Source organism: Lepidochelys kempii, chromosome 1, assembly GCF_965140265.1.
Source record: "Lepidochelys kempii isolate rLepKem1 chromosome 1, rLepKem1.hap2, whole genome shotgun sequence".
NCBI classification, from domain to species: Eukaryota; Metazoa; Chordata; order Testudines; family Cheloniidae; genus Lepidochelys; species Lepidochelys kempii.
Window position 1 is genome coordinate 34353985 of NC_133256.1, and position 21175 is coordinate 34375159.

At 40.5% G+C, this 21175-nt stretch overlaps 1 protein-coding gene across 8 annotated transcripts in view; it reads left to right on the forward strand.

Moving 5' to 3' along the window:
• GRIA4 (glutamate ionotropic receptor AMPA type subunit 4) overlaps positions 1-21175 on the forward strand; it is a 276316-nt gene that overhangs the window by 102296 nt on the left and 152845 nt on the right. The window lies entirely within an intron of this gene.

The following is a 21175-nucleotide window of genomic DNA, read 5'->3' on the forward strand; positions in this document are numbered from 1 at the left end:
GCATTCATTCTGCTAGCAGAGCCCATTTTCCCCAGCTTTTTCGTGAGTGGGGCCAGGATTTGGCCCATAGTGACTAGGCTTCCATGTGGGAGGCTGGACTTTCCTCTTTGTGTTTATGGGCTTGTCTACATGGGGAAATTGACCAGCATAGCTACAGAGAAATAATTATTCCACTACAGCAGTGCCTATCAGTTTACCTAAGTAGAAAGGCCCTATGCTTTAGTGAATTCTGAGGTTAGTTCTCTATTGCCTGAAACACCTGTCGTTGGGCCAAAATTAATAATACACACCAAGAAGTGGGTTCAATCTTTTCCATAATTTATTATTTGGTCTGAATAGATCTGGTGTAACCTACACACCTCTTGGTATTCTGTTCCATGTAGTGGCACTGAGACTTCTTAGAGAGAGATATAAAATGATTCTGCTCTACAGCCCTAGCTAACAGTCAGTTGGCTTTTAGCTCATGCGGTAGAGGCTCATGCACTAAGCTCCAGAGATCCCCGGTTCGATCTTGCCCTCCAACAGCCAGGGTTTGTTGGCGTTACAAGTGGGGGCTCATCTGGGATTTCAACTGGGAAGTCTGTGAAGTTCAGGGTGCACTTCCTCAGCTAGGGGAAGTATTTAACTTACATACCTTCTAGGTGTGGTGTTTTGTCCCATCTAGTGGCATTGAGACCACTTAAAGAGAGAGATTAATGAGTTTGCTCTACAGCCTTAGGTAACAATTGGTTGGCTTTTAGCTCATGCTGTAGAGGCTCATGCACTAAGCTCCAGAGGTCTCAGATTTGATCCTGCCTGCCAACGACTGGGGTCTGTCGGCATTACATTGGCATAAATCTTTTTACCCTTTTGTGCATCTCAAGAATGAAGTTTTGAGAACTACTGTTGTAAGTGTGGAGTCGTTTAAAATTGTAAGTCTTACTAAATTAAAATCTATTCTGTGATCAAGGAACATTAATAAAGAATCAGACCAAAAAAAATAATAGCAGAAAAGTGCAACAATGTTCCATTCAATAAACCAAGGACATTATTGAGGCAAAAGTTCACAACCTGCATTCACCCATTTCATCTTTACTTCACCTATTTAATTAGATAGACACCATTCTCGAGCGCACAATGTCACACCAAGGTCAGTTTGAGAACATCATTTATAACAATATGCTTAGCAAATTATTCTAAAGCAGTGAGCTCAGCAACTTTGAAATCACTAGTATATCTTTGATATAGAGATGACATATTTGTCTGCTGGCAGGGTGGGGATATGGCTCTGAAGAATCTTTAAACATCAGAACAGCAGATTTGTTTTTTGTTGTTGCTGCTGTTTAATGTAGGGGAAAAAAGAAAATGAATCTTTTCATTTATGGATGTTTTGGTCAGCTGTAGAGAAGATGGCTCTTAAGGATGGCATATTCCCCATAAGAAAATTCAGAAAACCATATTGCTACCAAAGTATTTTCACCATCATTTCATAACAGAAGACAAGCTTCATCGAGATAGTGATGCAGAGTCAAGATATAACAAAGAACGAGTAAACCTAAAGAGACAGAGATGAATTCTGCTCTCAGTTTCCATGATGTAAATCTGGAGAAACACCACTGAAGTAAATGGAGTTATGTGGCTTATAATGGTACAACAGACAGAATAATTCAGCTCCATCTCTTTAAGAATAGAATATTAAATGTAGCTGGGTGGTGTAATTTGGATGAGGCCAGAGCTCTGAAGGGCCGGATACCAGTGGGAATCAGGCTAGATCCCCTAAATTTTGATTTGCAGGCATTGTTTTTATTATAGTGGTGCAAAATGTTTACAGCATGGAAAAGAGACTTTGTTCATACCCTGTCCATTACCCAGCATCCCATTTCCTCCTTTGTCCTTGGACTGGGTGTTTGAATATCAGTCTAATAATGGGAAAGTGACTATACTTTAGCTATGGAGCAACAGCTTCTCGTTAATAATACAGATGGGTGTTAGTAAATCATCCAATATGGTGTCTCTCAAAATTTTATTTAAGAAAATTCATTCACGATAGCTTGGATAAAAGCACTGTCAAATGGAGCTGAAGGACAATAAACACAAGATTCTGCCCTCATGCAATCTGTTGAGTTAGGGTGAGTTGGCTGGTCAGGGACTGTAAGGAATGGTCCTATGTCTGGCCTTATTTAGCATTCACTAAAAATCTGAATGAGTTTTAATGAGTTTGGAGACATCATCTTAATGAAAATCAGTACACCACAGCAAACGGGGAGATGTTGCAGCCAACAGTTAAGCCAGATATAAACAGCATACAGACATCTAGAGAGACTAGAAATACTGAGAAGTCAATAACAACCTGGAAAAATGTGCATTGATATATCTGGAGAAAAATAATCTGAAACCATTACTCATTGGTAGTAGTGTAGAGTACATGGAGAACAGAAATGCTTTAAAAGATCGAGTGAACTTGTAATGCATTACTTCAGCCAAAAAAGGCGTTTTGCCTCTGAACTGAATATTTAGGAGCACAACTCTTCTGAATGGGCCCACATCTAGAATGCTGTTAGGTACCCAGATCATTTTTTTATTATTATTATTATTTTACTAGCAAAAATTTCTACTTTCTTGATGGAATTCAGAGAAGAATGAGAAAAATTGTTAAGAAGCTGGAGGTATTGGTATGTAAGGAAATAATAGGTACATGGCAGTTTCCAGCATGGTCCATTCCCGTGCTCCATTTAGTCCAGAAACCTGTCTCTGACAAAGGCCAGGACTAGATGCTTCAGAGGAAGATAGAAGAAACCCACAGGAGGCATCTGCCCCCCATGTAGGTCTGATTCTAACTGATGATAATTAGCAGTTGCCTTAACTTCTGAAATTTGAGTTTTTATCTCCCTTCCAATTTGTTTCTTGTTGGCATTAATTCTTAAAAATCTGGGTATTTGTGTTATCTCTATGAACATCCAATCCCTCTTTGACTCTTGCTCATTTCTTGATCTCAGTGACACCCTGTGGCAATGAGTTCCACAGTTTAATTACATGTAAAAAGAAAGATGTCCTTTAATCAGTTTTGAATTTGCCACCTTTCAATTTTATTGAATGTCTCCTTGTTCTTATGTTATGAGATAGGGATAAGGGAAGTTTCCTAACGATCTTCTCCATCTACAGCATATTCCCAATTATCCAATTAGCATGCAGGCCATGGATATTGTTCAGCTAGTCAGGAGCTTGGATAATCAAGAGGGCAGGAGCAGCAGTTCAGGGAGCCCTCTGCAGCTCTGCTCTCATGGCCCCCATTCACTCATTTCCATAACAGCAGGGCTGCCCAGGGCTCCCTCTGCTGCCACTCCTGCCGTCTCAAATATTGCAGGGACAAGGCGTGAGGGTGTGGGGGAAAGAGGCTGCAGTCCTGGAGGGCCAGAGCGGAGCCTGCAGAGAGTCTACCCTGCACCAGGCACCTGCCAGGTGTCACCAGCCCTGCAGCAGCTCTGCCATCATAGCCCCACTCACTCTCTCACAGGACAGCAGGGCTGCAGAGGCCTCCCTGTGCTGTTGCAGGAGCCATTCAACAGTAGGATGACTCTCCTGTAGTCGGGGGTCTCTGTTCTGTTTTCTGAACCTCTGCATTATCTGAATCTCTTTCTTGGCTCCAGCATGGGGGACAAGGAAGGGATTCAGATAATGTAGAAATTCAGAGCATGGGGATTGGGAAAATCAGGAGTATACTGTATTCATTATTTCATATATTTTTACCACATCACCTCTAATTCTTCTCCTTTCTAAGGTAAACAGTCCCAATCTTTTCAGTCTCTCTCTTTATGGGAGCTGTTCCTTGTCCCTAATCATTCTCATCATCCTTGTCTGACACTCCACCCTCCACCCTCAGAATTCTGCCATGCCCTTTTTGAGATGGGGTGGCGATTACTGCGCACACGGTATTCCAGATGAGGCCACACCATTGATGAGTGGCTTTTGAAGAACTAAGGGCCAAATTCTTCTCTCAGATGTGCACATTCAGCTCCCCTGAAAGAAGTGGGAACTGCCAAACATACCAGAAGGCAGATAGTCGCTATTTCTATGGGTACTAACCTGCAAGGCTGTGATCCAGCCAAGCACTTTAGCATAAGTTTATCTTTAGACATATGAATAGCACAAATGACTTCATTGGGAGTATTCACACGCTTCCATTTAAGCACATAGGTCTCTTGCCAGGATTATGTGTGTATATGTCATTTATGCATTTCCCTGCCACTGAAGGAACCTCAAGCACTGGCGCACCTCGGTCCCCCCCGTTATCTCCCTGTGGCACATAATAGTCTAATCTCCTGTAGGTCTCCTTTACTTTGGTCTCATTTCCATTGCTGGGTTTAGTGTGTGGGTGTTGGTGACAGGCAGGCAGGTTAGATGTTCTAATGGGCCTTTCTGGCCTTAATCTCAATGACTCTGACATGCTTCAGTGCTGTGACCTCACAGCTATTTTCCACAGCTTATTTTCTTCTGGACAGTGTAACGCAAATATTTCATGCCAAAATAAGTATAACAGAATTGTTGAAATTGTGTAAAATGTAAATTCCACCTTTCCTGCTCTTTACTCTTGACTTTCTTATGTTAAATGGAGGTGGAACACAGCTGAAGACATTTTTGACATTTTCAACTGTGTTTATTATTAGCTATCTGAAAACATATTGAATTTTAATAAAGCCTCCTGTACTGATAAATTGATTAATTGTGAATGTATATAAAATCATAGAAATGTAGATTAGAAGGCAGCTCAACAGGTCATCTAGTCCAGTCCCCTGCACTGAGGCAGGACTAAATATTTTCTAGACCATCCTTGACAGATGTTTGTCTAACGTGTTCTTAAAAACTTCCAGTGAAAGATATTCCACATCCTCCCTACAAAATTTATTCCAGTACTTAACTACCCTTACAGTTTGGCAAGTTTTTTCCTAACATCTAACCTAAATCTCCCTTGCTGCAATTTAAACCCATTACCTCTTGTCCTGTCCTCGGTGGCCAAGGGGAACAATGGATCACCCTGTTTATAACAACCTTTTAGGTAAATGAAGACTGTTATCATATCCTCACTCAGTCTTGAAGTTATTCAAGGTAATTTTGAATTCTAATCCTGTCCTCCAAAACACGAGCAACCCCTCTCAGCTTGGTATCATCCGCAAAAGTTATGCATGTATTCTCTATGCCTTTATCCAAATAATTTATGATTATATTAAATATATAATTAAATGAAGAGGCAGCAAAAACCTACCCCAAACAATTAAAGAAAATCATACAAGAAAAGGGCTATCTTCCAGAACAAGTTTTTAATGCTGACGAGACTGGGCTCTTCTGGAAAAAAAATGCCCAACCGCACTTACACTTCAAAATCAGAAAGACAAGCCCCTAGCTTCAAAGCAGCTAAGGACCGTATGACTGTGGTGTTTTGTGGCAATGCGGCTGGGCATTTAATAAAGCCGAGCTTGCTCTACAGGGCTGCAAATCCCCGTGCCCTAAAAGGCAAGAACAAAAATCTCCTGCCTGTGTTCTGGCAATCAGATAAAAAGGCTTGGGTGATGGCAGCATTATTTCTGGATTGGTTCCACAACTTTTTCATTCCGGAGGTCAAGCGGCACCTCGAAGAGAAAGGACTTGACTTTACAGTGTTGCTGATCGTAGACAATGCTCCTGGCCATCCTGAGGCACTCCGGTTTGTGCATAATGATGTTGAAGTCGTCTTTCTCCTTTTTTATTCTTTCATTCTTCCGTCTCTCTCTCTCTTTTTGACTATACATGATTTTCGCCTTACGTGCTGGCTTTAGAACCTAACCCCCACGTAAGATGTGACTCCACTGAAATGCTTCCCCCGATCCACAAGTCATGTTACCGTGTCAAAGAAAGATATTAGGTTGTTTTGACAAGATTTTTTCTTGACAAATCTGTGTTGACTGTTACTTGTCACATTATCTTCTATGTGCTTGCAAATTGGTTGTTTGATTACTTGTACCACTATCTTTCTGGGTACTAAAGTTAAGATGACTGGTCTATAATTCCCTGGGTTGTCCTTATTCCCCTGTTTATAGATAGACACTATATTTGTTCTTTTTCTCTGAGATCTCTCCTGTCTTCCAGGAGTTCTCAAAGACAATTGTTAATGACTCAGGGATATCTTTAGCCAGTTCCTTAAGTATTCTAAGATGTATTTTGTCAGGTCCTGCCAACTTGAAGACATCTAACTTGTCTAAGTAATTCTTGGCATGTTCTTTCCTTATTTTAGCTTCACATTCTACCCCATTTAAACTGATATTAGTTGTCTGATCACTGCTAACTTTTTTAGTGAAAAATGAAACAAAAAAAGCATTTAACACTTTCTGCGTTTTCTGTTATTGGCTTTCCCTCCTCATTGAGTAAGTGTCTTCCTTGCTTAGGATGAGGCTTGATATATAGTGAGCCAGTTCATATCCAGCCCAAATCATCAGAGACTCAGCATTTCCATCATCTGGCTCTTTTTGGCATATTTGAAATAAGTTAGAGGTTTCAGTCCTGTTCCTGGTCCAGTCAGTCCAAACCCTTCTCTGTTGACATGTTTCATGGTAATCTCAGCAGGGAAGCCAATGAATGAATGAATATGAAAACTAAATGACTTTCTCACATCATACGGATTGGAAGCTATATTCCCTAGTGGCTAAAGGGGTGCTGTTCCATTGACTTCAGCAGTGCTATTTCTGTTTATGCAGCAGTGAATTTTGTCTGGCACTCCTCCAACCCCTTACTAAGGCCCAATGTGGAGAAGCTTTCATGAACACTGAGGCCTGCACAGTTACATGAATTTGCGGGGAGGGAAGGGAGGAAGAGACTGCACAAGTATCTTCCCCCCCACCCACAATTGTGCATTGTATTGGGACAAGCCACAGAGTTGTTGGGCAGCACAGAAGTGGTTCAGGATGTGTGACCATAACCCCACTCATCTACTCTGCCAGTTGGAAGATTTGACAGGGCACAGAGTACACATTATTTTCTCTCTGAGAGGTGGAATTGTCAATGTAGAATGTTAATTAGCCTGTCAGCCAAAATTCCACATGGGAGATGGAGTATTGTCGTACTGTAGCCCCTCTTCACTCCACTGTGGTCTGAACTGTGGTTTTAAATGGAAGCTGCAGGTTATCTCAGACAGTTATAAGTGTTTAAATAGATATTAGGCTAAGATTGCCTCCTGTAGGAATTAATGTCAATAGGAGGAGCACATCTTCAGAGGGGAGGGAGACGGAAGACAGCTGTGAAGAAGTGGGACACACCTTGAGGGAGTAGAAAACGCTCTGAAAGACAGCCTGAAGGGGAAAGATTGAGGGAGAGCATGTGAGTTCAAAAGGAGTGGCACGTTACAGATGGACAAACAAATGTATCACCTGTGGTCTTTCAGTCCACTGCCACACACATCATGTAGCACAATGTCCAGAAATACAACCACACTATTTGCATAAATAACTTGCATTCAATAATATCCTCTCAGACATATTGAACAGAATACCATCCCCTTCTGCTCAATCTCCATGTCTGAAATAAATTATACCAAATTGTTTTGCTCATGTATTTCTTTCAGACTCTGAAATACTTCTGTTAAGTCATTGATCTAAGATCCATTTGGTAGATCTAATGGTAGGATTTGATTCTGATACATTGTCCCTGGCAGATCCCTAAACCTCGCCAAGTTTTTTCCTGAGGGATTAGAAGCTAAAATCTAAAAAGCGCACTTCAGAATTTATGGATCCAACTCCATCAAGGACACTTTGTTTGCATTAAGGATCTGCCAGGGACAACATGTCAGATTCATCAGAGACTATTAGCCAAATTCTGCTCTCAATTACATTGACTTCAAGGGGACTGCACCCATGTAACTAGTGAGAATAATCATTGGTTCGAGATGCTGATATTTTCCATTACTCTAGTTTAGATAAATAGCATTTCTATTTCAAATTGTTAATTCTAATAACTTCAAAACATTTAGTTTTATTGAATCTAGCATGTACCGTGTAAGTGAGTTGCTACCTCCATATCTACCACATATGTTTAAAAATAGAAATTTGTCAATTGTAACAGTTTATTGTAGTTCAAAAAAGTAGCTAAAAATACAGTCAGAAAGTCATTTACTTGAAAAACAGAACTGACTGTAGCTTTCTTGTATCCCTGACCCCGTATGTCTAATGGTATTTCTGCATCCTATATGCTACATACTATATGCGTTGAGAGAGGTATTTTACCATCCTTTGATCCTAAATAAGGAGCTGGGATATCTAGATCAATGTGAGAAAGATATGTGTTTTCAATGTACAAAATAAATTCTCTACAAAGCAGGAAATGCTACAGGAGAATTGGTGCTGTGATGTATTGACTGAGTACCAGCTGCAGCTTGTTTAATAATCTTCGGGCCAGATTCTGCTCTTTTTTACACTGGAGTACATTTGAACTAATTCCATTGTATATACCAGTGTAAATCTGAAATAACACAGTTGGCTTCAATGAAGTGACTCCAGAGTTAGACCAGTGTAATTATGAGCTTCTTTTCTATGTTTGAGGCTATTCTAGGCTATCACTAAGCTTAGGTCAGGCAGTTGATAGATACGACATCCAGCACTGCAGACGTCCAAAGACGACTTTAAAAGAGTCAAACAAGGAAGCCAGCCACACATCCAAATGTGTCTGCTTTAGAAATTTATTTCAGTGTAGACATCTGAGTCCTGCAGCTGCTGTACATAGTCTTTTATGTGGCCACAGGTGTTGTCTTCAATACTGGAGCACAGAGTGGTAGACGACAAAGGCGAGCATAGTAGAGACTGCCAAGAACTAGAGGTAGTGCCAAGTTAATGCTGAATGTAAAATAAATACTTGTGACTATATGTTTCTAAACGCATTTTTATTTAGAAAAATTCGCTTGTCTCTTGAGAAGCATTATCTGTATATGGATAAATGTTCAAAATTATTATAAGGTACAATGCAGGCAAAAGCATGAGCATTTAAACTCAAAACTTCCTAGTTTTATATACTTCACCTTGATGTATCTAGTGCACACTGTGTTAGCCAAATTCACCCCTGGTGTAATTCCAATGACTTGTTTAGAATTACAAGAGGAATTAATGACAGGTTTCAGAAAAAGAAAAGGAGGACTTGTGGCACCTTAGAGACTAACCAATTTATTTGAGCATGAGCTTTCGTGAGCTACAGCTCACTTTAATGTGGATCATCTCAATTTGCTCGAACAGAGGAACAGAGGTATCTTTAAGTCATGCCCCTCAGTAATTATGGTTGATTCATACATTCATATGTATCTATGCAAATATTTTTGTCTGCTCTGTTCCACTTTAAAAAAAAGATTTTCATGCTTAGATATGTGTAAAGTGACCGAGCAGTGACCACAGTACTAGAGATGCTACTTTTGCCTCTGTATAGGGAATTTCCTGCATTGGTACTTATAGTTAATGGCACCAACAGCTGCTTCTGTTCCACAACTACAGTGAATGTTTGAGGGTTCTATTATTTTGCAACTGAAAGGAGAGTTACCAAGGGGCCTTTTGGTTATAAATAAAAGCTGAAAATCCCTCTTTTGTAATGCTACCTCTGTGGCCTTTAATATTAATGCACACCTGGACACTGCAGGAAGTCCCTTTGTGGCAAAGGACCTACATTTTCTTCCAACGCCACTTGGATTTTGAATGGAAAGCCAAGCATTAATTGTGAGCTTGTAGATCTAAGCGTGCTGAGTGGCTGTGTGGCACCAAAGAGAGGTGATGTGAAGGAAACTTTCATGTAGTGTTGGCTGTAGTGTATAGCTACATCTATTGGGGGTATTTGCTGGGTGAGCTTTAAGAGAGCCCTTTAAGAGAGATTCAAGGTGTAGCTCTGGCCCTGTTCCCAGTATAATTGAGAACCAAGGCATTTTGGAGATTTTGGTCCAGAGAGACCATAGGACTGGATGAGCTAGTCAGTTATGTATGGGGGAGACTTTGGTAGGAGAATAATTAATAGCAGCATGATATATTCACGAGCAGTACAGCAGTTTCCTACGAGCATAGAAGTGTATATAGGAGACACAGTTTGGGTAAGGGGGCAGAGAAGTTCTTGGTACACTCCTGCATATCTGTTGGAAGACATCTCTGAACCAGGCACTAAACAACTAGAGTCCATTTCTGTAACCCTCACTCACATCAAACAGTACTTAATCACACAACCTCTCACACAACTGGGTTAAAAAAAGAATTTGATAAGTTCATAGCGATTGATCCATCAATGCTTATTAGTCAAGAGGATCAGGGATGCAACCCCATGCTCTGGGTGTTCCTAGCCTCTGACTTCCAGAAGCTGGGAGTGGACGACAGGGGATAGATCACTCAGTGATTGCCTGTTCTGTTTATTCCCTCTGAAGCACCTGGCATTGGCCACTGTCAGAAAACAGGATACTGGGCTAGATGGACCAAGGCCGTTCTTATGTTCATCTGACATAAATCTAGCAATAAATTAAATTTGTAAATACCACGATGAGAGAAGATTCATTTGATGGGGAGAGAGAGAGACTATTGCTCTGAGAAATAATTAAGTGAAATTCAATGAAAATTTAGGCTGAATATTAAGACAATAGTCAGAAATGTCTCCCAAGAAAAGAGTACTATTGCTTCAGACTTAAAACTGAAATGGACAAAAACAAAAGATGCACTACATTGGCAGGGAGACGAATGGAAAGATATAATAGGTCCTACTCCATATCTTAATTCTGTGAAGTCAACCTTCTATTTGTTGATGCTGCTTCGTATTATCTCTTTCCATTAATTCTGTTCTCGGAGATATTGGCTTAGGGGTTTTGTGAGTTCACTAGGAATTTGCTTAAACTGTTCAGACCCAGATATTATAAAGTAGATTCAATGGAAAAGGCCACAAAGGAAGATAGCTGTAGAGATTAGTAAGTTTCATACTACGGTAAAAAGCTAAAGTGGGAGATTAAAAAGAAAAGAAAGATGTAAAAAATTACAAAATAGCAAAGGGTAATAATTTTTAAAAAGATGCGGGAGATAAAGAAGAAAAATGTACAGAAAGAGAAATAGGAAAAGGGAAAAGAAATATTGGGTGGGAAAGGAAATTAATGAAAATGATATTTTTGACAGCAGGAAAAGGATGCAAAGTTGAGGAGAAAGTTAAACAAAATAGATATAAAGTTAAAATAGAAGCCACTAAAAACAGATAATAAAGAAAGTTTGAGTGTTTGGGGATAACAAGGGATTTTTCATGTTAATTGGTTTGTAAGAGTTCTTAACAGCTAAGAAATGTGACTGCTTGTTTATGAAATAATTTGATTTGGGTTAATGAAATCAAGTGGCAGGGGGGCAATATACTGATGTCAGATTGTTTAAAAATCATGACTAAGATAATATTTGTTTATTAAATGTAATAATCTGTGAAAAGCAAAATATTTCTTCATTTTAATGGGATGCTCCTAAGAAATCAGATCTGCAGTTGGAAGAAGTTATTTAAATAGTTATATTTGTGTTTAAAACAAAAGCTTTCTGTTTCCTACTACAAGTACTCATTCACAGTTGCTAAGTGAGTGATTTAATCTTTTCTGAAGGGTTATTTTAAAAACTTAATATGCAGCTCAGAATAATTGCTGGGGCAGAATGTTATGTATCCTAGACAGGTAGTTACTTGTAATTCAAGCTTCACATGCCCCCTGGTAACTAATCTCTAACAATTTGGGCTGATTACCAACCTTACCAACAAAAATACCAGTACTCAAAATGGCAGCGAATGTTAGCAACTGTGGGTAATAGTGGTAACACCTACACATTTACATAGAGACAGGTAACATAAAATCAGCACTTGTCTGCTAAAATCTGGATGTCACATAAAGTCCACTCCAGCCTTTTCTGAACTGCAGACATCCTTCCTAATTTGGAACCTCCCTCCCCCATGAATGATACATCTGTGCACCACTTTGCTTCCTATTTTTTAAAGTGGTGTAATAGAATCAAAAGGGTGTGTTGGTTTGTGCTAATGTGTACACGAGAGCTACTCTCTTTCTCCAGCTTTCTCGCATTGCCCTGACTTTTGCATAGCAAATGTAGCAGACTTTGTCTCTCTATGACTTCAAGTCCTGTATTCTTTTTCCCACCTTACCTTTAAAAATGTGGGAACGTGGGGGAAGTGTTACTTTTCTATTAGCTAGTCCCTTAAAATGCAAGATGTAGTGATATTGTAGAAAGAGCTAGAAGCACTGATATTTGTGACAGCTGTGTTCTTTAACCACTGGAGAAAGGGAAAAATAATCTCCCTGGTGACCTGTTATTCTGGCAGATATATAATGGGCTATTGTGATTTACTAGAAAATAATATTTCTGTTGGAAGGCTGCAGTGCAGTATTTCAGAGAAGCGTACAGAATTACGTAAGTTACAGAGTTCCTAGTCAGTCTTTCATTCCATTTATCAAAGTGTTTATGTGACAGCTGCCATCTTGGGCAACATCAGAGCTAAATATGAGAATCTCCACAGTTTGAGCTAAAGAGTCAGGCTCTCAAGCTGTAACGGAGGAGGTCACATAGAACACACTGATCAGTAGGTTACATAGTAACTCTGGACAGAGGTAGTTCATCCTGGGCTGCTGAGGCCCACACCAGTTCAAATCCATATGTATTCCAACAAAATGGCCTCTTACTATGGCCCACACACCAGGGGTTGAACCAAGGCCCTCCAGAGCTAAATATCAGCCCCTATAGCTTCAGTCCAAGAGCCAGACTGTTAAGCTGAGACCACAGAGGTTATGCTTGAGTCCCCATTTCATGGGAGTGGAGATAGGGTAAGAAATGTGAGCAAATCAAGTTAATTCCTATCCAGAATATTTTCATAGTAATGACAGGCCAGACTATATGTTCCCATAGAACCCTTTGTGTAATCTTCACTGCATTAATGCTCCATTAATAAGAAAGCTCCGTGCAATACCTGTTACCAGTGTAATACTGCAATAGTTCCCTGTAGGAATTGTACAAGATTATGCAAATACAAGGAGTAAGATCCTCCACTGGCATAAACCAAATTAGTTCTATTGATTCAATGCAGAAATGTTGATTTACACCAGTTTGAGGATCTGAGATGAGAATGTGTATTTCAGTCTGCAGAACAAGTCAAGTCATGCTGCCCACCTCAGCTTACGCTCAGGTTAAATCCAAACTTAGCCAAACAAAAGAAATGAAATTAAAAGAAATACATCCAATGGTGGTGATGGCTGCAGGTGTTTTCTATTGGATGAGGTACCAACTAATTATTTTCCTTAAGAGGAGGAAATTTTTTCTGTGAAGTATTTCTCCAAAAAATTAAATTGATACATAGTATATAATTTTTTATATCTGTCTTCTAGTACCATTAGTGGCTTCTCCTCATCCATCCTTTGTACATGTCTTGTCCACGAAACTTGTGGTTTCATCTCAGGTTTCTTTGTCCAAATATGTCAAAGATGAAAATGCTAAAAGATATACCCTAGTTCTACCACAAGTGACTGGGCTTGAAGCAAGAGTCACAATGAAATCCGTAGCCTGAGTTATGCAGACATTCAGAAGACCTTACGTAATGGTCCTTCCTAGCCATAAAATCAGTTAATATATGAAATATCCTCAAATACAACTCCATATCAATCTACCTCCTCAACTCAGAACTGTCATTTGCCCCAATTGAACCTTGAACATGAACTCTTTTGCCTCCTCTAGATCTCTAATGCTTTTAGGTTCCCATTACCACCTCTGCATCTCTGACCATGTACACCACTGTAACAACTCCTTCTTTCCTGAAATACTCATCTTCTCCTCCCTTGACCATTGTAACTCTGTTAGACCCTCCCAAATCCCAGCTGTCTGGACTCTAGTATGTGCAGAATGCTGCAGCCCAACACATGCAGAGTCCTCATTTATCTCCAGGGTCTCATCATTCATTTCAGGACCCCGTTCCATGTGGCTCTCCCTATTTTTAAATCTTTCAGTGGGCCTGAGCTCTGTGTAATCCCCTCTCTGATCATTTAGCATTGGCCTTTTCTGACCACTACACTGTTGCCACTGAGGATGCAAGAGTTTCTTTCTTAGCATCTCCTGTTACCTAGAAAAGCCTTTTTCTGTCTTTCTGTTTCATAAGTTTTCCATCTCTTTCCAAATCCAAAGGTTGTATTGCATGTAACGGCCTATCATTCACTCCTTGTCCCACACTTTCCTTTTCCTCCAGCAAGTTCCAGTAAGCCTGATTTATTTTTCAGCATAGTATTTGAGAACCCTGGAGCATCCTGTTTGGTTCTATTTTTATTTCTACCCTTCACAGCTGTCACAGATTAAGGTGTGCAGCTTGTAAGAACTTTCAGAAATGTGGAATGTGACTATTAACATTTTTCTAAGTCAGCAGTTTCCCAAAAGTGTGTGCAGTGGAAGGTGTGATTTGTTCTGTATCCAGAATGACAAAAAATTCAATGTTTGTTCTAATATAATAATAGTTTAGATTATGAATGAAATTAGAAATATGTCTGTGAGAGAAATAAGGGTTTTACTGAATTCTTTTGTTTAAGGTGATATAGAAAGATAAAATTATATCTTGATTTTTCTCCTTGATTTCTGTTTAAAAAGTATAGTTGCTTCCTGTGTGCATGATAACATCTGCCAGTCTAAAGAAAACCTGGTACAAGTGCTATAGGTTCTTTTCACAAATGCGCTGTCAAACACCGTACAAGAGAAGTGATAGGAAATGGAAGAGAAGTACAGTATTTAGTCTGCTCCGAGAGTTCCAAAAGATTGAATTCACAGTTAGTTAAAATGCTGAATTACAGAATCTCCCCTGCAACAAGATACACCCTTCCAGTATGACCACTGCACAGCTGTTAAACTGGGTGTTATCCAATCAGACACAGGCAGAGCTTTTTCCTTTTGCCTGGATAATTCTGAATTCCTTTCATAGGAAGTAGAATGCAAGCAGAGAAGTTTTTTTTAAAAATGGCTTATCCTAGAAATGAATCAACAAAAAACAGTACATCTGCACATCAACAACACCAGACACCAGTGTACTTTATTAACACAACTCTTCTTACATATTTGGCAATTGGCATGCCTAACTAGATTGCAAGATTGCTGAAAAATATTACTGGTGTACTTTGTTCAGCTTCAAAATATATTAAATATCATATGTCAGATCCTCCACTGGCATAACTCTGTTGGTTTCAAAGGACACATGCCAGTTTACACCAGATGAGAATGCAGCCCCAAGTTTCAATTTTAAAATCTAGGTACAATAATTCAATGATTATTTTAAAAAAGTATTAATGTCAGTATCGTCAGCAAATGTGAGTGTTCAGGCAATAAAAAAAATACTGTTGCTGGAAGTGAATTCAGTCAGAATTGCAAAGAATGGTTTAACTATACAGAGACAAGTATCAGGGGGTAGCCGTGTTCGTCTGTATCCACAAAAACACCAAGGAGTCCGGTGGCACCTTGAAGACGAACAGATTTGTTTGGGCATAAGCTTTCGTGGGTAAAACACCACTTCTTCAGATGCATAGAGTGAAAAGTATAGATGCGGGCATTATATAATGACACACACAAAGGGAAGGGAGTTACCTCACAAGTGAAGAACCAGTGTTGACAGGGCCAATTCAATCAGGGTGGATATAGTCCACTCCCAATAATAGATGAGGAGGTGTCGATTGCGGGTGAGGCAAAGCTGCCTTTGTAATGAGCCAGCCACTCCCAGTCCCTATTCAAGCCCAAATTAATGGTGTTAAATTTGCAAATGAATTTTAGTTCTGCTATTTCTCTTTGAAGACTGTTTCTGAAGTTTTTTTGTTCAAGTATAGCTACTTTCAAATCTGTTATAGAATGTCCAAGAAGATTGAAGTGTTCTCCTACTGACTTTTGTGTGTTGTCATTCCTGATGTCCGATTTGTGTCCATTTATTCTTTTATGTAGGCACTATCCGGTTTGGCCAATGTACATGGCTCAGGGGCATTGTTGGCACATGATGGCATATATAACATTAGTAGATGAGCAGGTGAATGAGCCTCTGATGGTGTGGCTGATGTGGTTGGGTCCTCTGATGGTGTCGCTAGAGTAGATATGGGGACAGAGTAGGCAACGAGGTTTGCTACAGGGATTGGTTCCTGGTTTAGTGTTTCTGTGGTGTGGTGTGTAGTTGCTAGTGAGTATTTGCTTCAGGTTGGGGGGCTGTCTGTAAGCGAGGACTGGCCTGCCTCCCAAGTTCTGGGAGAGTGAGGGATCGTTTTGCAGGATAGGTTGTAGACCGTTGATAATGTGTTGGAGAGGATTTAGCTGGGGGCTGGACACTACAGTGCAAATAAGTGATAGTCACATAAACACCACCCTATACCGGAAACCTACTGGCTGCTATACTTAGTTACATGCCTCTAGCTTCCGTCCAGGACACATCACACGATCCATTGTCTACAGTCAAGCCCTAAGATACAACCGAATTTGCTCCAATCTCTCATACAGAGACAAACACCTACAAGATCTTTATCAAGCATTCTTAAAACTACAATACCCACCTGGGGAAGTGAGGAAACAGATTGACAGAGCGAGATGGGTACCCAGAAATCACCTGCTACAGGACAGGCCCAACAAGGAAAATAACAGAACACCACTGGCCATCACATACAGCCCCCAGCTGAATCCTCTCCAGCACATTATGGCTGGCTCATTACAAAAGCAGCTTTGCCTCTCCTGGAATTGACACCTCCTCATCTATTATTGGGAGTGGACTATATCCACCCTGATCGAATTGGCCCTGTCAACACCGGTTCTTCACTTGTGAGGTAACTCCCTTCCCATTGTGTGTCATTATATAATGCCTACATCTATACTTTTCACTCCATGCATCTGAAGAAGTGGTGTTTTACCCATGAAAGCTTATGCCCAAATAAATCTGTTCATCTTCAAGGTGCCACCAGACTCCTTGGTGTTTTTATACAAAGACAGATCCTCAGCTGATGTGAATCAGTATAGCTCCATCAATGGAACTATGCACCAGTGAGGATCAGGCTGAGTTTCTGTAAAAAATAGCTTTATAACCTCATTTTATCTTTCTTGCACCATGGGCTAGATCCTGTGGTTTATCCTTATTACAGCAAACACCCTTTTTTAAAAAATAGAGTAATATTTAAACCAAAACCCTCCAATGGCTGATAAATCCACATATATTAATAGGAGTTCTCATTTTCAGAGATGGGCTTAATCTCAGCTTTGAGTTCACCTTAACTGATTTGTCTAACTTAAGGCTTTAGACACTTAACCTTATTGATCATTGTGTTGCTGGTACAGAGTGCCTGAGGCAAGCAACAGTTGGGTTCGTTGCCTGGTGTGCGTTGCGCCAATGACCACAACGGGGTGGAGAATCAGAGAGTTTTATTTGAAGCTTCAGATAGGGCGTAGGGAGACTGAACTGTCTCAAATCCTGCATGCAGATTCCAGTATACATTTTATACCTTTTCCTACTTCACTACACAAGCTTATGCAACCAATTACCTGTTGCCCCGTACCATACCATAGCCAATCAGCTAAAGCAGCCAGTTGTGTTTTTCCTCAGTAGCATTGCCTGAGCCTTGCCGTATTTGGGTCTATTTGTTACTGGTTTTTGCTAAACATTTCTGCCTTATCTATATGTTTCCCAGGCCGAAGCTGGCCTTAGCTAGCGAGCCGTGTGCAAACCTGTCTGTTTGTGTGCTAGCTTCCTCATAATTGTGCAGGGTCACAGAAAGTTCTAGGAGCGGAGGGGCTTCAGTTTGCCTGGGCCTAGAGCAAGAGGGCTTCATCGACACTCGTGGTCTTCCACCCTCCGTAGTTACCTAGAGTAGTGCCCAGGGTCACCAACAATTGCTTGCTTTTTATACGGGCACAGGGATAATTACACAGGTAGGATCCTCTTAGCTAAGAGTTGGTTACACTGGAGTCTGAGACAGTTCAATACATTCCTATTCTAAAAGGAAAAATTTTGCACCACAGTGTTAGGAAATATTGAGCACTGTTCTTTAGTGACATTGCTATTCCAGATTTCTCCCTATATATAGGAAGAGAAAACATTTGCACTGTTAAAATCTCTTGTTTTTTAACCTATTTTACCCATCAACTATCTTGTGTCCAGGCTTTAATGTCATGCTGATAATAATTCCTGTTTCTGAGGCATCTTTTTTCACCAGTAGATCTTTCAGGAAGCCCATGGCAGAGCATGGAAATGAACCCAGTTCTCCCACAACCTAGGGCAGTCCCCTAACTGTAGGACCATCCTTCCTCTCAGAGGAGTGTGGTAGCTGAGCACCATGTCGTATCTTTGCTGATCTTTTGTACTTTACACTTGCTGGAAATCTTCTTACTTGGTAACCAGCACTGTTAAATGAAGCCAGTGTGTCACCCCAATCATTCCTCAAAGTCATCTTGGAAAATAGGCAGTTTCCTCAGTAAGCTCTGTATGAAACAACCCTCTTCAACAGTGTAGGCTCTGAGGAAATGGAGAGCAGCATTGGTGGATATTAGAGCAGCTGTAAGTCAACATAAGGGATAATTATTTTTCTGTAAGTGTAAAAGAATTTTAGTTTGCGCATCTGCTGTGTCGATACAAAATATTACTGCCAATGCCAAACACATAAACGTCTGTGAAAAGAACCATGGAGAGGATTATCCCTCCCTTTCTTACATATATATCTGTGAAATACACATGGTGTATGGGACTGTCTCCAATATTTTTTCTCTTTCTCTCTGCATATCCCTAGCTGTTAAATCAATTGTCTCTCCTCTCTGTCTGACCTATGAAAAGAGACATCTGTTATGTATATAGAGGCCAAACATAAACATATGACCTGCTTCAGTTACCAAGTGCCAGCTTGCTCGTATACATTTTTTTAACCAATTAGCAGTCTGAGTACTATTCTTTGGTCTTGTCACTCATAAGTGAAACACATTTTTTTCCTATTCCTTATCCCTAGTAACCAGTCTTCAAAGAGCCATTTGCTGATTTCTGTCCACCTTTGCAGGTGTAATGACATTCTGCCCATAAGTCTCCCTTGCCAGTTTTTAAACATTCCGCCAAGTACAGAAAGTTAATAACAAGGTATAAAACATCTCTATTATAACCCTAATACCCCTGTGTCCAGTGCTTCCATTATTATGTCATTTTTGTGCTGTCCAGGATGTGAGAAAGAATACATATACTGCTATCAGCTGAAAAGTGTGTTAAGACAAACAGCACAGTTTATACAGGCTGCCATTTTGCCTTCACTGCTTCTGATAATTTAACAACTGGAAGGCCAGATCTTCCGGTCCATGTTGTGCTGCTCAGCTGCTGCAAAGTGAATGAATTACATCCATGGCCAGTGGAGAATTCCCATTGTGCAGGTGTAAGGCTGGCAGAGGCCGCAGAGCAAATTCCTATTCCCACCGCCCTCTGCCCCCCACCTCTCCACTTCCCGCATCTCCAGTGTAGGGGATCAGAGCTTCATTACACCTATCCTCAACCAATGTAAAGTCCCGCAGCAACCTAACACCAGTTGCATAAGTTAGAGCAGGCTCCCAGCTTCTCTAACTTCTGCTGGGGTCAGGTAGCATAGGATCAGGAAGCTGCAGCTGACTTCCTGTGTGCACTCCCTTCCTTCTGGACACCATGGAAAACTGAGCCCTTAATTTTTCAAGTGGAAAATGGAAAGACATACATGTTCTATTAGGTTAACAACTGAACGATTTGAGGAGAGATTGTAGCAAATGGGATGAACTGACTAAAACCAAATCATTGCTACTATTTGAAATATAAATACTTACGGTAACTCCCCAATTACAGTGCTTCATCTTTGCTGTATTTGTTAGACTTGTATATTTCATGCCTTCTCTGTTTGTTATATAATTGTATCATTTACCTGTAATAAAAAGCATATTTTTTTGCTCCGTGGTACCCACTTTGCTGAAGTTGACATTTCCAAGCAAAACCAAACCACTCAGCAACACGGCAGAATTTCAAAATCAGACTGTGGAAGACACCTTCAGGCCGGCACCTCCCTCAATCAGTGTTGTCCCTTTAAGAAATGCCAACAAGCATTTATTTTAGGCTCCCAAAGGAACATACAGTTTTCTTTCTTTGTGTTTCATCCCACATAATGTTCTCCTCACTTACAAGAGTCCATTTGGGTCTTCTTCAGTTCTGTCCAAAAGAAATAACAAGGGGATGGGGCTTGCTTCAGTCAACCACAGTGATTTTTCTTTTACCTGCCTCAAACCCCCTCCCCCTAACCCTTGCACCCAGCCACTCAGAGCATACTATGGTTCATGTGTCTTTGGTCATAGGAAATAGGACCAGAAGGGACCTCCTAGGTTATTGAGTCCAGTTCCCTGCTAGTGCAGGCAACCCCACCACATAATCCCCAAATCCTTTCCTCAGGAATATCAGGGACAGCTTCCCTCTTCCTCTTGGTTACTCTGGACCCTCTGGTTCTAGGATTCTGCAAACGTCCCTTGAGCTGGGGTCTTGGTTACCCCAACAACTTCTGTCTCACAGTCTTGAGCCTCTTCAGATGTTAATTGGGGAATTAGTCTAACTAATTTACTTTGCTTAGCATTTATACCTTTTTTTTTCCAAAGGAGTTACATGTCCCAGAAATATGCCTTCTAATTAATATTTTGGAAGGAGGGGCTGCAGAACAGACCCAGACCAAAGCTCAATCAACGTTTACCCTCCCATCAATCATTCACTTACGCTTTTAGTGTGATGTCATCCAGGAAGGGTCATTTTGACCCATGTCGGCTTGCACCAAGCCCACTGATCGCATGTTTTTATGTCTTTATTTTGTGAACTGGTTGTCTGGTGATATATTTCAAAGTTCAGTGTTGAAACATACATGCCCATCGAGCCATTATTAACCATTCAAGTGCAGTTTCAGCACCTCCAGTAGTTTTTCACGTCATTTATCTAATGCTAAGAGAATCCTGCTCTGAGAATCCTCTAGCACGTTCAGGCAAACTAAGCCATACCAAACTTATGCTTACCACATTTATTCCTGTCAGTCACAGCAATTCATAATAATTTGGCACTGGCCCAACAGATGGTCTGATAGATTGCCTCCAAAGGCATGTGTTCTATCTGCAACTGCTAGTAGCAAATATCTCTGACTGGTGATTGGGCACTAGATGGGGAGGGCTCTGAGTTACTACAG